The sequence below is a fragment of the Diachasma alloeum genome, unplaced genomic scaffold, assembly GCF_001412515.2.
Source record: "Diachasma alloeum isolate Michigan unplaced genomic scaffold, Dall2.0 Dall_scaffold_00215, whole genome shotgun sequence".
Taxonomy (NCBI): domain Eukaryota; kingdom Metazoa; phylum Arthropoda; class Insecta; order Hymenoptera; family Braconidae; genus Diachasma; species Diachasma alloeum.
This window is the reverse complement of record NW_021680380.1, coordinates 125,387-138,208: the sequence shown is the minus strand read 5'-3', so window position 1 is coordinate 138,208 and position 12,822 is coordinate 125,387. Positions and strand designations below refer to the sequence as shown.

Here is a 12,822-nt window from a genome sequence, read left to right as displayed (position 1 = left end):
TCATCATCATCATCATCATCATCATCATCATCATCATCATCATCATCATCATCATCATCATCATCATCATCATCATCATCATCATCATCATCATCATCATCATCATCATCATCATCATCATCATCATCATCATCATCATCATCATCATCATCATCATCATCATCATCATCATCATCATCATCATCATCATCATCATCATCATCATCATCATCATCATCATCATCATCATCATCATCATCATCATCATCATCATCATCATCATCATCATCATCATCATCATCATCATCATCATCATCATCATCATCATCATCATCATCATCATCATCATCATCATCATCATCATCATCATCATCATCATCATCATCATCATCATCATCATCATCATCATCATCATCATCATCATCATCATCATCATCATCATCATCATCATCATCATCATCATCATCATCATCATCATCATCATCATCATCATCATCATCATCATCATCATCATCATCATCATCATCATCATCATCATCATCATCATCATCATCATCATCATCATCATCATCATCATCATCATCATCATCATCATCATCATCATCATCATCATCATCATCATCATCATCATCATCATCATCATCATCATCATCATCATCATCATCATCATCATCATCATCATCATCATCATCATCATCATCATCATCATCATCATCATCATCATCATCATCATCATCATCATCATCATCATCATCATCATCATCATCATATCCATCGTGAACTGTCCATAAAAATTCAATTGTCTGGGTTTTTTTATACTTTTATTTCATTCTCCTTCGATCACTAGACACTAGGTTTTTCGTTTATTGCGCGAATTTAAATTTTGATCTGTCTCCGATAGCAGTTCTAAAGGCACTGTTGTACTGGGTTTGTACGTTGCTTGCGTGTACGTGAATCTGATTTGGTGTCGTTATCAATGGATAATTGGTTTTGAGTTTCTCGGGTTTGTGTTTGTATTTACCTGTGTTTATGGTGTGTTTATGCCGTTTAATCTGGGCCGAATTGGACGTATTACTAATTGGACGAAATGATTTTTAAATCTAGTGATTTTTGGACGACATGAATTTTTGGACGAAGTGATTTTGGACGAAATGTCATTGGACGAATTGTTTTTGAACCAAATGACCCCTATCCGCCCTGCATATGAGGGCTTTTGGGCTCTTCTTGCATAAGTCCAGATACTCCTTGTCGAGTTTAAAATAGGTATCTGAGTGTTCTGAGATGGTGGTGTACGGATAACTCGGGATAATGAATGCCACAGTAGACATGGTTGAATTCGCGATTTTTATTGGTAGGGTTAGATGTTTATAAACGGTATATTTCCTAAGCCCCACCACTGGGAATGTTAGTCTAAAAACGATTTTGTCTTTGTGGACATATGCCGCCAAATCCACTAGTCTTATTATTTCCCCCACGTGCAATACTTCCAAAGGGGCCAGTATTTCCACCCCTTTGTTTTGCTCCAAAATTTCCTTTGCGACTTTAATGAGGTTTTTGGCGGGTTGAATGGCCGGATGAAACTCTCCCTTTCTGGCAAATAGACTGGCATTAACTAAAATCTGTGTATCTACATAGTATTGTCCTATTTCTCCATCTAGAGCGGCCAATAGGCTGGCTAAATTCTCGTTAATTTTAATTTCCTCCAGTTGATTCTCTAAGCTACCAATTACTGTGTGCAGTGTCTGATTAAGCATTTTTATTGTCTCATCAAACCGACGGACTTCCGATCGTATTCTCTCGAATTCTGAGCGGCTAATGTGCGTTTGGTGTGCCAGAAGGGCCAATGTCTCGCTAGTTTTATTTTTTAGAGATTCTATTTGTACGTCATAATAATCTGCATCGTCCTCATCTATCGTACCAAAAAGGGTATTGCTATTTTTTCCTATGAATCCGAAAGGTGCTCGTTTTGACCGTTGATGATTGTCTGCTAGAGATTCCCGTATGTGGCTATGTATCTCGTATAGTGCGTCTAGTGATTTTATAGTTTCTAATTGGGGTGCTAAGGTGCATTGTTTTTTCAGCTCCGAGCACGCCTGACTCAGCCTGGCCATTGCATGACAAAGTCCTGTCTTATCCTTAGAAATTCCGTCGCGTCTATGTGTGTTATCATCTTCCATGTCATGTGGAAGATGCGTAGACGCACGTATTTCATTGATAAGATTCCATTTCCATCCCTAATCTCCGTGGCTTTAATGTCTCCTGCCCCCGGACTCCCGGTGAGCCTGAAAAATACGAATGTTCTATTTTATTCTATATTTCACCCCCTTCTTATTTTTTTCATATCCCGAGCCGAGATAATGCAAAAAAAAAATAAGAATAATTCGAGAGATTGGTTCGCGACCGATATTTCCTCGACGCATGCGTGTGGTCGCCAAGATACATCTGCCGATATGTATTCGGCAAAATTTCCAATGCACACTTAAATAGTTACTTGAAAATTGGAAAATGTCGTCGTCAGCGATTGAATCACGAGTCGAGCACAATAAGACTCCCTGGTAAATCTATTTGAATTTATTTAATGCCTAAAGGTGGTTAGGCGGCGTGCTGAGTTGAATTTGGAGTGAGAATTTCCGTGGTTCCCGGTAGCTTAGTCGGTAAGAGTGCCCGGCGCGTAACTGGGAGACCCGGGTTCGAATCCCGGCTGGGCGAATCGAAATTTTTTCTCTCTAAATTTCAATTCTATTTGAATCTATTTGAAATATGTACTTCATCAACCTCAAGTTTAACAGTGTGCATAGAGCGAGTGCATGTTACTGACTGAGCTCTGTGGTTATAGTAGTTGTTGTTATTCATTAACTGAGCATGGTGGGGGGTATCGAGACGATCGGAAAGGGGGAGCGCATGCGCACATTAAACCGATCCTCGAAGCAATTTAGTTTTATTTTTCCAAATTAATTAAATTTCGACAATTAATTTATTTAATGACCACTTTAGCGTTACCCGAGGCCACGACATGGACGTAGTGGTTACAGGCCTCAAAGAACAACCTGGCACCACTATTACCATAAAATATTAAAAAATATAATAACCTTCGGGGGCTAATTAAGAAAGGAAATTGTCCCTGATCTAACACAACCTCCATCATCCCACCTGATGACAATATCATAATTATTATTAAACAATTTCTGTAATATTCTATGCGAAACAATGAGTGTTTGTGATAGTCTATTATGACTTTAAAATTCACATAATCACTCAGAATAATTTGTTTCACGTTACAGATTGGACAACTCCATTTCAAGTAGAGATTCAATAATTATTTCAAATACATCCGGACTCTAAACCCAATTAATTAAATAACTTCAGTTCAGTATGGATTACAGATCAACGAGAGAAAGTCAAAGAAGCCATCTACTCTTTCTTGGTATGGAAATACTCGGTTGAAAACAATTTTACTTATCTTCTCCCTTATCCTCACCAATCCGACTCCATATTTCGGTAAGTACGACTTGAGATCCCTCCAAACACGCTCGATGTTCTGCACGTGGATGTTCTTGTCGTGAGAGTTGACAAACTGATATTTATGATTAACTCGTCTGTGGATGAAACCACGAATAGAAAAGCCTTTTTAGCCGGCCCACCCATCTGAGTAGACTGTACTGCCGGGTTCGACGTGTTTCACTATCTGTAGTTGGAGAGTGTTACCTTTCCGTTTTGGAAGTGGTGTAACGAAAATTCGTTTAGTCTCTCTGTCGTAAATGCCAAACAGCCACTGGCCTTTGGTCTTCTTACCTCTATTGTACTTTCTCCCACCTATCCGAGTCTCATCTACCTCGACCACTTTGCCTACCCCCCCCCCTCAACTTCTTACTCGTCTCGATATTGTACCATGCTTTCAGAATTAAATTCTTTCTGTTGATCCATAACCACGTGGTGTTGTTTGATAGTTTATGCTCTATTTGTAAATTCTTTATTGTGATTTTATCTGCAATTATGTAATTTATTATGAGTCTGAATAATATGTTAATCTTGATTTTAGTGTTCGCAAACCAAGATCCAGTGAGGACACTTAGTTGTCTGTCACACTGTCCTGACTTGTTTACCTTTTCTGTTTTTCTGATATGTTTCTACATCTCCATAATAGAGCTTCAGAATTATATAGTATTGGTTCACCACAATTATTACAATAATTAGGGGATCTCAATACTCCTTTGTTCATTAGAAATTTAATTACTTTGTCCTGGAAGAGGCTAATAATAATTAATTGATATTGTAAAAATATGTTGATTTTATGTTTTTGTTTTTAATCATTTCGGCACCTATTTAGTTTGAGTTTGTGATGATGAAAGTAAATATATCGAATTTACTGTGAAAATAATTGATTTAGATGTGAGGGGGGCGTTGTACACGTTTACCGCTAGCCCCCCCCCCCAACACTCCCCCCTTGTAGCGCCTCGCTACATCCACACTCACGTGTCAATACACGGACATAACAACGCATGCAGTTGAGACGACTGGACATCAGTGACATCATCGCTCTGTCACTCAACCGTCTAATGTATACTTCTCACTCGCGCCTATTGTATTCGTATCCGAATTCTCGCCTTTTGCGAATATTATATTCAGTCCGGCACCGACCGCCGAATACTCAAGAGTGAACACCTACTCCTTACATTATCTATTTTCACTTTTTGTATATAGTCTATGTCTTGTAAATATACTGTGATTGTTTTATAACTATCGCATTTGTTAGTGAATCGTTACATCCCTCAACAACCTCGATTCCTACACCCCTAAACCTCCCCCCCCATCCACCCGTGGTACTCCTTTTATGTTTCACCTCCACCATGATATACAGACGAAATGCCTTAAATTCGTATGAATGTTTATTACGTTCCCCTAGCAAAACTATATTTTCTCTGTGTGTTTCAGACGTCTTCCTCCATTGGATTTCGTGCTCTTCCGAGGCTGCACTCCCCTGAGTCTCATTCCCCGGGTGGTCACCGTAAGTTTTGGGTGTTTTTTTTCCCTCCCCGTCTTTCCCTTTATTTTCTGGTTTACTAATTTTCTGTTTTTTCCTAGATGGACCCGACATCCCTCGCCACGAGCTTCACCTTTTGCTTCTAAACCTTTCTGACAAAATGCCCCCCTACTGCAACATCCCTGGCCATCAAAATTGTTTGCCTGCTCCAGGAAAAGGAGATTGTTAGAACTCAGAACGAGAGGGAGATTGCTGAGGGAGACCTTGAACCCCCTGAGGAGGAGGTAGGGCTTCCCGAGCCTCAGATCGAGCTTTGGGACATTTCGTCTGGTCCTGAGGATGAAGGTATCGCTTCTGACCCATCTTCGCATGAAGCAGTGCCTCCCCCCCTCGAGGTGGATTCGCCCGCAGGAAAGGTCGGCGATTTGGGCTCTCCTTGCGAGAGGTAGTAACCCTTCCGCGAAGAGGCGGGGTCGCGCGGATGTTGAGTGGACGATTCGGGCCCTTCTTGCGAGAGGCAGTGGCCGCTCCTCGAAGAGGTGGGATCGCCCGGAGGTCGGGTGGACCTCGTCGAGTTGCCTCATCTGCCCCCTTCGTCCTGGGTGAAGCCCCAGGGGTGGGTATGTCTCGTAGGGGCTGTCGCAGATCCTAGAGGGAACGCCGGGCAGCCGGGGTGGGATTTTTTCCAAATACCGCTCTCTCTAGGAAGCCCTGGTCTGTCCGTCCCCGCTCCAGCGAGTCTTCTTCCCCTATGTCCGACGCGGATGATCGGATTCCTCCACCGTCCTACCTCTTGTGGTGTGTATATATTGGTTATATATGGGGTATTGCAAGTGAAATAAATTAGGGCAAAACCCTCGCCTAATTCTACATATGCGATATTTTTTTCTCGAAATACATTCATCTCAAAATGACCACTGATTTTTTTCAAGATTTTTTGGTGCATGATCTCAGCAGTTATGATTGTTTTCCTTATTTTCGTTTCAAATGACATAACTCACTCAAATATGAAGCGATTTGGATGTTTTTTTTTAAACGTGTGTTTTTAATTGAGTTTTTCATTCCATAACAGGAATATTTTTTTATGCCTCATTACATGGAAAATTTGGAAAAAAACCTACTAAAATTGATGGTTTTTCAAGTTCGACCCAATTTAAAATTCTCAAAAAAATTGAGTACATTTGAAATAATGAAAAACGAGGAAATACCAAAGGGAAAAATGGGCCTCCAATTATATATCATAGTTTCGGTCCTTTTCCGTATGGAAGTCGATTTTTCAGGTTTTCAGGGACTAAATAATTATATGAAGGGAAAATAAAATGTTTCTCTATGTTCAGTATGAGAAAAAGACTATTTTATTTTTTTAATTAAACGAGTTCAGATATTACAATGAAATGCCGCTTCACACACCTATCGATGGATATCAGCAAATGATTTGATTTTATCACTTCGTGAAAATAATTTCACATTCAAAATTCCCAATTCCTTTGGAATGACACAGTGGTACTTGTGGGTTCCAGGTAGTGGCCTAGCACTCAAGAAATGACTTCTCAAATCATCGATAGCTTGTTCATATTCCTCTTTAGGAATATATTCAGCGTTGAGATGGGTAAATGTCTTGAAGCTCATTCATAAAGTTCATATGGTCTTGTGATTTGATTATCGAGAGGAAGTTGAAGGCTAACTCGAGCGGCAGCCCCTTTCAAAGCTCCATCATCGCCTTCACACGGTCCCTTACCGTGAGCAGTGACAAAAAAATGCCATTCGGCATCAACACCGTAATCCTCTTTATGATAAGAAATGTTGATAAAATTCTTGAAGTTTTTGAACTGAGTGGGAGCCCCATCTGAGAAGTAATAGATCTCTACTGGATTTGGATTTAATAATTTTGTGAACTGAATGAGTTTCTTGGTATTCACGTGAACTGCTACTGCATCATGGAGCAAATGATTGGAAATTATTGCAAGACTTTTATGAACAACGTTTGATCTCTCTTTATAATAAATGATAATAGTATAAATAGTTGCCACGTCATTGTTCCAATGGTGACCCGGAGCGGCGTCTTGTACAACAAATGCATAATTTTCTGCGAAATCACAAATGACCAAAAATTCTCCATCCCCCAATGATTCTCTCAACTCCTTAACGTAATTACCTTGCTCTTTTGCGATAAATGTGTGAGGTAAAAGTGCAATCATCTTTTCACAAAAATCATCAATGAATTCGTCAACATCTTGCGTCACAGTTACTAACGAGCTACGAGGCTTCGAAACCCACTGCTTCCACACAATTGTGTCAATATCATTCTCTACCAGTGTGTTTTTGATGAAGGAGTGTAACGTTTCGAAACTTGAACAATGTTCACATGTTCTTAAATAACACTCAGGAGTTGCGTCGTAACACATCATGAAGTCAATGCAATTACTGTAATGGTTCAATGGATAACGTGTGTCACTTGTCGAAGTTTTCAAGTTCGAACCTATAGACATTGAACAAAGTAGATAGAGAGTAATACCTTCATGCACAACTATTCTAGCTTCATAGAAATTATTAATTGATAACATATCAAGCATCAATAGTTTGATATTTTGGTGCATTGCGCAAATACACAGCTTTTGTGTTCCACTTGAACCGGCAAGAACACAATGCTTCGGACGTAACATTGCGAATGATGAAAACCCAATTTTATCATTTGGATTGTGATCTTGAAAGAATTGGAATAACTCTTTCAAATTACAAAGAATTAACCGTTTTTGATGGTAGATTTTGAGACCATTGCTAGTTTTTGTAGATACGCAATCTTTTTTCCCTGGCATAACACTGCTGAATCTGTCATCGTTGTAAAAGCCCAATACTTTAGTCGTGATTTCCTCAGGTGATTTGTGCCCTAGGAAATTACAGAAAAACATGAAAGAAATTTAGAGTGAAACATTAAACAAAGAGCCATCGAATAAAATAACCAACCTAGTCTCGAGTCCGAGCTTGATAGAATCCCTTTCGCTTTCACCAATGCTTTTGATTTGATTACCATGGACTCCGGAACATCCATAGTTTCCGAAACTCTTTGCACGCTCCAATGTAAAGGTAATAGAGTCAGAAGTTGATTTTTGTGATTTAAGGGTGCCTTCCTCATGAAATTTGTTCTTGTAACTATTTACCATCATTTGAAAATCAATTATATCACTGTGAGTTTCAAAAAGATTGAAACAAGAGCCTGTCAACTGTTGCTTTAAATTAATTCAGATTTTTTCAATTTTTGCTTCCGAATGGAAGCATTGTAATCGATCGATTTTTCGATTCGCTAATTTTGCTTGGAAATGATGTAGAATGGTCTGAAACGTGAAAATACAAAATTTGAGGACCATGTATGTATGTGTCCGAAAGTGTGGGTCGATTTTTTCGAAATTTTTTATAAATCACGACAAATAAAGGACTAAAGTTGAAGCTAAAAATCTGAAATTTTGTCACTTAATTGGTATTACTTTGGAGCATTTCTGGGCGCAGTTTCAGCTCAATCGACCTAGTAGTTTCTGAGATACAACAATTTCTCAAAAATCTTTGTGCTTCAATATCTCAAAAACTACATGACCGATTTGAATTTTTTTTATGCCAAAATCTTCTTTGTCATGATATCTATTGGATCAAATCATAATATAGCTATGTAACTATCGACTGTTTGGTAATAATTGGCATTTTTCATTTTTATGTAAAAATCGTTGTACGCACGATGGCGCCTTGAAAAATTAAGATAGAAAGTTGAAATGTGGTAGGATTATAGGCTTTATGATATTACAGGATGGGATTATGGATGAGCTGAATCGGATGAGTAGTTTAGGAGATATTTCACTTTTTGTGAAAAACTGTAATGCTTAATGTCTCCGAAACTACTGGTCCGATTGACTTTTTTTTTCAAAATATTCGTCATGGTATCTTTTATCAAGATCAATCAAAATATGCATACCCTCCCATACAAAGTTTTCGAGATATCAGCGTTTTTCTAGTTTTTTAAATTAAAATCCAATGTGGGCTCTACAATCCGCGTTAAACAATGGACTAAACATCTGAGATTCTGGCTACTAGTTTGCATGATTGGCCCACATTCATGTATAAAATTTTGTGTCAATCGATTCAGTACATCCTGTTTTTGCTTCCGAATGGAAGCTTTGCAATCGGTCGATTTTTCGATTCTCCAATTTTGCTTGGAAATGATGTAGAATGGTCTGAAACGGAAAAATACGAAGTTTGACGACCATGTCTGTATGTGAACACGTCCACTGCCGCCTTCCCGGTGGTGGTTAGATATCAACTTGAAATTTAGACAGTATCTTCCTCTCATGATAACAACGGTTGGTATTGAAGATGGGCTCAATCGCATCAGTAGTTCCGGAGATATTCAACTTTTTCTGAAAATCTATCATATGCAATAACTTTAAAACGACGTAACCGATTGGACTTTTTTTTTTTAATATTCGTCTTGTTTTTCATTTCTTTGCGCACAATAACTTGAGACAAAAAGAAGATAGCAAGTTGAAATTTGGTATGATTATATCTCTCATAATATTAAGGGTCCTTATTTTGAATGGGCGCAATCGGCCCAGCGATTTGAAAGACATTAATTTTTTGTATAAATCCGTTTTATCAAAAGGTTAAATATCTTCTCCTGAACACCCTACAGAATAGATGCCTATCCCATGGACTAGGAGTTAGATAATATGGTTAAATTATTTCAAAAATTGGATGATGGCATGCATTTTGAAGCATAGGACAGTTCTTTCTCTGTGACATTGTGGATATCTTATTTTTTTAGTCTTGAAGACCCGATAACTTGAGAAAAACTGCGGATAGCAAGTTGAAATTTGGTATGGTTATAGCTCTTACGATACTGAAGGTTGTTATTTTGTATGGGCGCAATCGCTAGAGTGGTTTTGGAGATCTTAAATTTTTTGTATAAATTCATTTTAGATAGAATTTTATTTCAACGGTTTACGACTTTCAAATAATGAGTTATTCATCAATGTGCAACCGACGGTAGTGGCCGTGCGGTTAGAGTGCTAGACTCGTATGCCAATGATCCGGGTTCGCTTCCCGGCACCGGCGGTCAAAATTTATAGCGCTCTAATCTCACAGTTTCATTACCGAGCGGTAGTCCCGTCAAAAGGACGACTGTACCAGGGCAGGTTTTTCCCTCGAATGAGGTTTCCCTCCCTTCGGTAAATGCGGTTATTCATCAATGCAGTTCGAAAATTATGATAGGGGTGAGTAAAATACCACAATAAACCAATACCTATGGCAGATTACGCAGTGTAATTAAAGACAAAGGTTTGATGGTTTCGTAAAAACGGAATGAATTTCGTTGTGTATGTATGTCTGTCTTAGGAATAGGAAATTGATACGGATCCATTCGGAAGCTTACTACCAATGGAATTGATAGAAATATAAGAAAGAAAAATATTAATAAGACAAAAAGTAATGGTCGCATGCCTTCTGCCGGATAGGCTCGAACCCCTGCTTGTTTTATCTATCGATTGGTTACTTTTGAGTTGTTTGAGGTAAAGTGGAGACACATTCAGCAGGTAATGGTTAATGACTGGCAATCGAACATCAATTCCCAACTCTGAAGTGTTGGATTGCTGAGATAATAAATGACTAGAGCAGGGAGCGGGAGACAAAAATTCATGCAAAGAAATGAAATTGCATTCCCATGAGGAAAAAGTTCAGTGAACTTACTCAAGTCGCTTCCATCTGAAGGCTGTGAATCCATAAACTCGGGATCAATAACATTGTTCAACTCCGTTGGGTCTTATTCTGCAGTAAAAATATTGTTAGATTCCTTGGTCGCGTCAGATTCTTCACTTAGTTGTTCTGTTGATGCCTCAAAAGTAGGCTCACTACCGTTAGCAAAATTTTTGCGACATTGATTGCACCGATTGCTAACCTCCATCTTCGCTGAACTGTTTCTGTGATTTTTCGTAAGTCTTTGGTTATTTTATGATTTATTAATCCAAATGGATTGCAACATCGATGAATGAAAGGCTTTTGCGGAGCCATACTGTAGTTTTATTTTAATCTTTTCAAGGTATCACAACTATTGATCGATTTCAAAGCACTATTGTGAAAATGACAATGTCAACGTGAACGCCAAAATCACAGAATAATTTACAAACACGCTACTTGCGAATATTTAGGCTCATTCGCTTTGGACATAGCCATAGTAAGCGCCATCTGATGAGCGAGAAAAAAATTGAGATTATGGAATTTTTTCGCGCGGAAATTTGAAAATATGTTGAAACTAAAAATAATGACTTTTTATTTAGAAAATGACCGGAAATATGATATATAATTGGAGCCCCATTTTCCCCTTTGGTATTTCCTCGTTTTTCATCATTTCAAATGGACTCAATTTTTTTTAGAATTTTAAAACGGGTCGAACTTGAAAATCCATGAATTTTAGTGGATTTTTCCCAAATTTTCCGTGTAATGAGGCATAAAAAAAATATTCGTATTATGGAATGAAAAACTCGATTAAAAGCACACGTTTTAAAAAAAACATCTCAATCGCTTCATTTTTGAGTTATGTCATTTCAAACGAAAATAAGGAAAAAAATCATAACTGCTGAGATCATGTACCAAAACATCATTAAAAAAATCAGTGGTCATTTTGAGATGAATATATTTCGAGAAAAAAATATCGCGCATGTAGAATTAGGTGAGGGTTTTGCCCTCATTTATTTCACCTGGAATACCCCATATATTTTTTCTTTTTGAGGTGTTGTTTTATTAACGATCTCCCCTTTTTTCTTTTTTCAGAGTGAGTGACTTTCGTCGGCTGGGGATTCTAGTGCCATTCTTCGAGTTCCTGTTTGATTTCTAATATAATTTTTTTTTTGTATTTTTCTCTTCTACCAATAATATTATCTATCAAATATTTTCCTGGTCATCACCCCTTTTCTTCTTCTATTTCCCTTCATTTCCCTTTATTGACCCTCCAGTGGTCGAGCCATGAACTCAGCGCCGTTGATTTTTTTCATTTGTTTTTTTTTGCTTTTCACACAAAACTTCGGGAGTGAAAAATTCAGAAAAATTTTGAGTAACCTACCACCTACTTTCAATTATGTCGAATGAATTGGAAAAAAAATTTGTTCTGTTTTTTTCATACTTGCGCCATTGAATTATTATAATCTTTTGATAACTCGACTCGCCAAAATCATGAAATTGTAAAGTACGCGCGACAGCGTTGCGCTTAACGCGCGACCAAAAACGCCCGCCGGGGCGGGGGGTTCAACCACCCGGGGGTTAACCCTGATTTTCTGGCGGCCGTTCCGCCTCGCGGTTTCGAGCTTTTTTCAGCTTATCCCGGTGTACCACTCTCGGCCCTTTATTCGCCTGTATTCTCACGTTGTTATTTGCCATCATTTTGAGAATACGGTATGGTCCTTTCCAGTCATCGTCCCTCTTCCCGGCTTTCGGTTCTTTCAGAAGCCAGATATGGTCCCCTATCGCGAAAGGTATCATTTTAACCTTTTTATCATAATATTTTTCCGATTTACACTTAGAGTTTATGAGCTTTATCTGGGCTTTGTCCCGCACCCTTTTCAGTCCGTCCGTTAGTTGGCCTATCCCCTAACCCCTCGAGCGATTTGGGTGACGATACTCGCGGCTTTACTCCGAAGACCAGCTCGTGAGGCGTGCATCCCGTGCTCTCGTGTATACTAGTGTTATACGCGAACATTGCCATGTCAATCCATCTATCCCAATTCCCGCTGTCTCCGATTTGGGTTCTCAGGAACACAGTCAACACGTGATGACTACGTTCCAAGGATCCATTGGATTGTGGATGATATGCGTTCGTGAGGCATTGATGA

The 12,822-nt window shown here is 38.7% G+C and overlaps 1 protein-coding gene across 1 annotated transcript in view; it reads left to right on the top strand.

The window, feature by feature from the left end:
• Positions 1-11,885, top strand: part of LOC107037261 (serine protease snake) — a 135,597-nt gene extending 123,712 nt beyond the window's left edge. The window contains exons 7-9 of the transcript XR_001460820.2: positions 4,912-4,984; positions 5,062-5,758; positions 11,768-11,885. The gene's annotated coding sequence lies outside the window, so the exon portion shown is untranslated. The remainder of the gene's footprint in view (positions 1-4,911; positions 4,985-5,061; positions 5,759-11,767) is intronic.
• Positions 11,886-12,822: the final 937 nt, after the last annotated feature.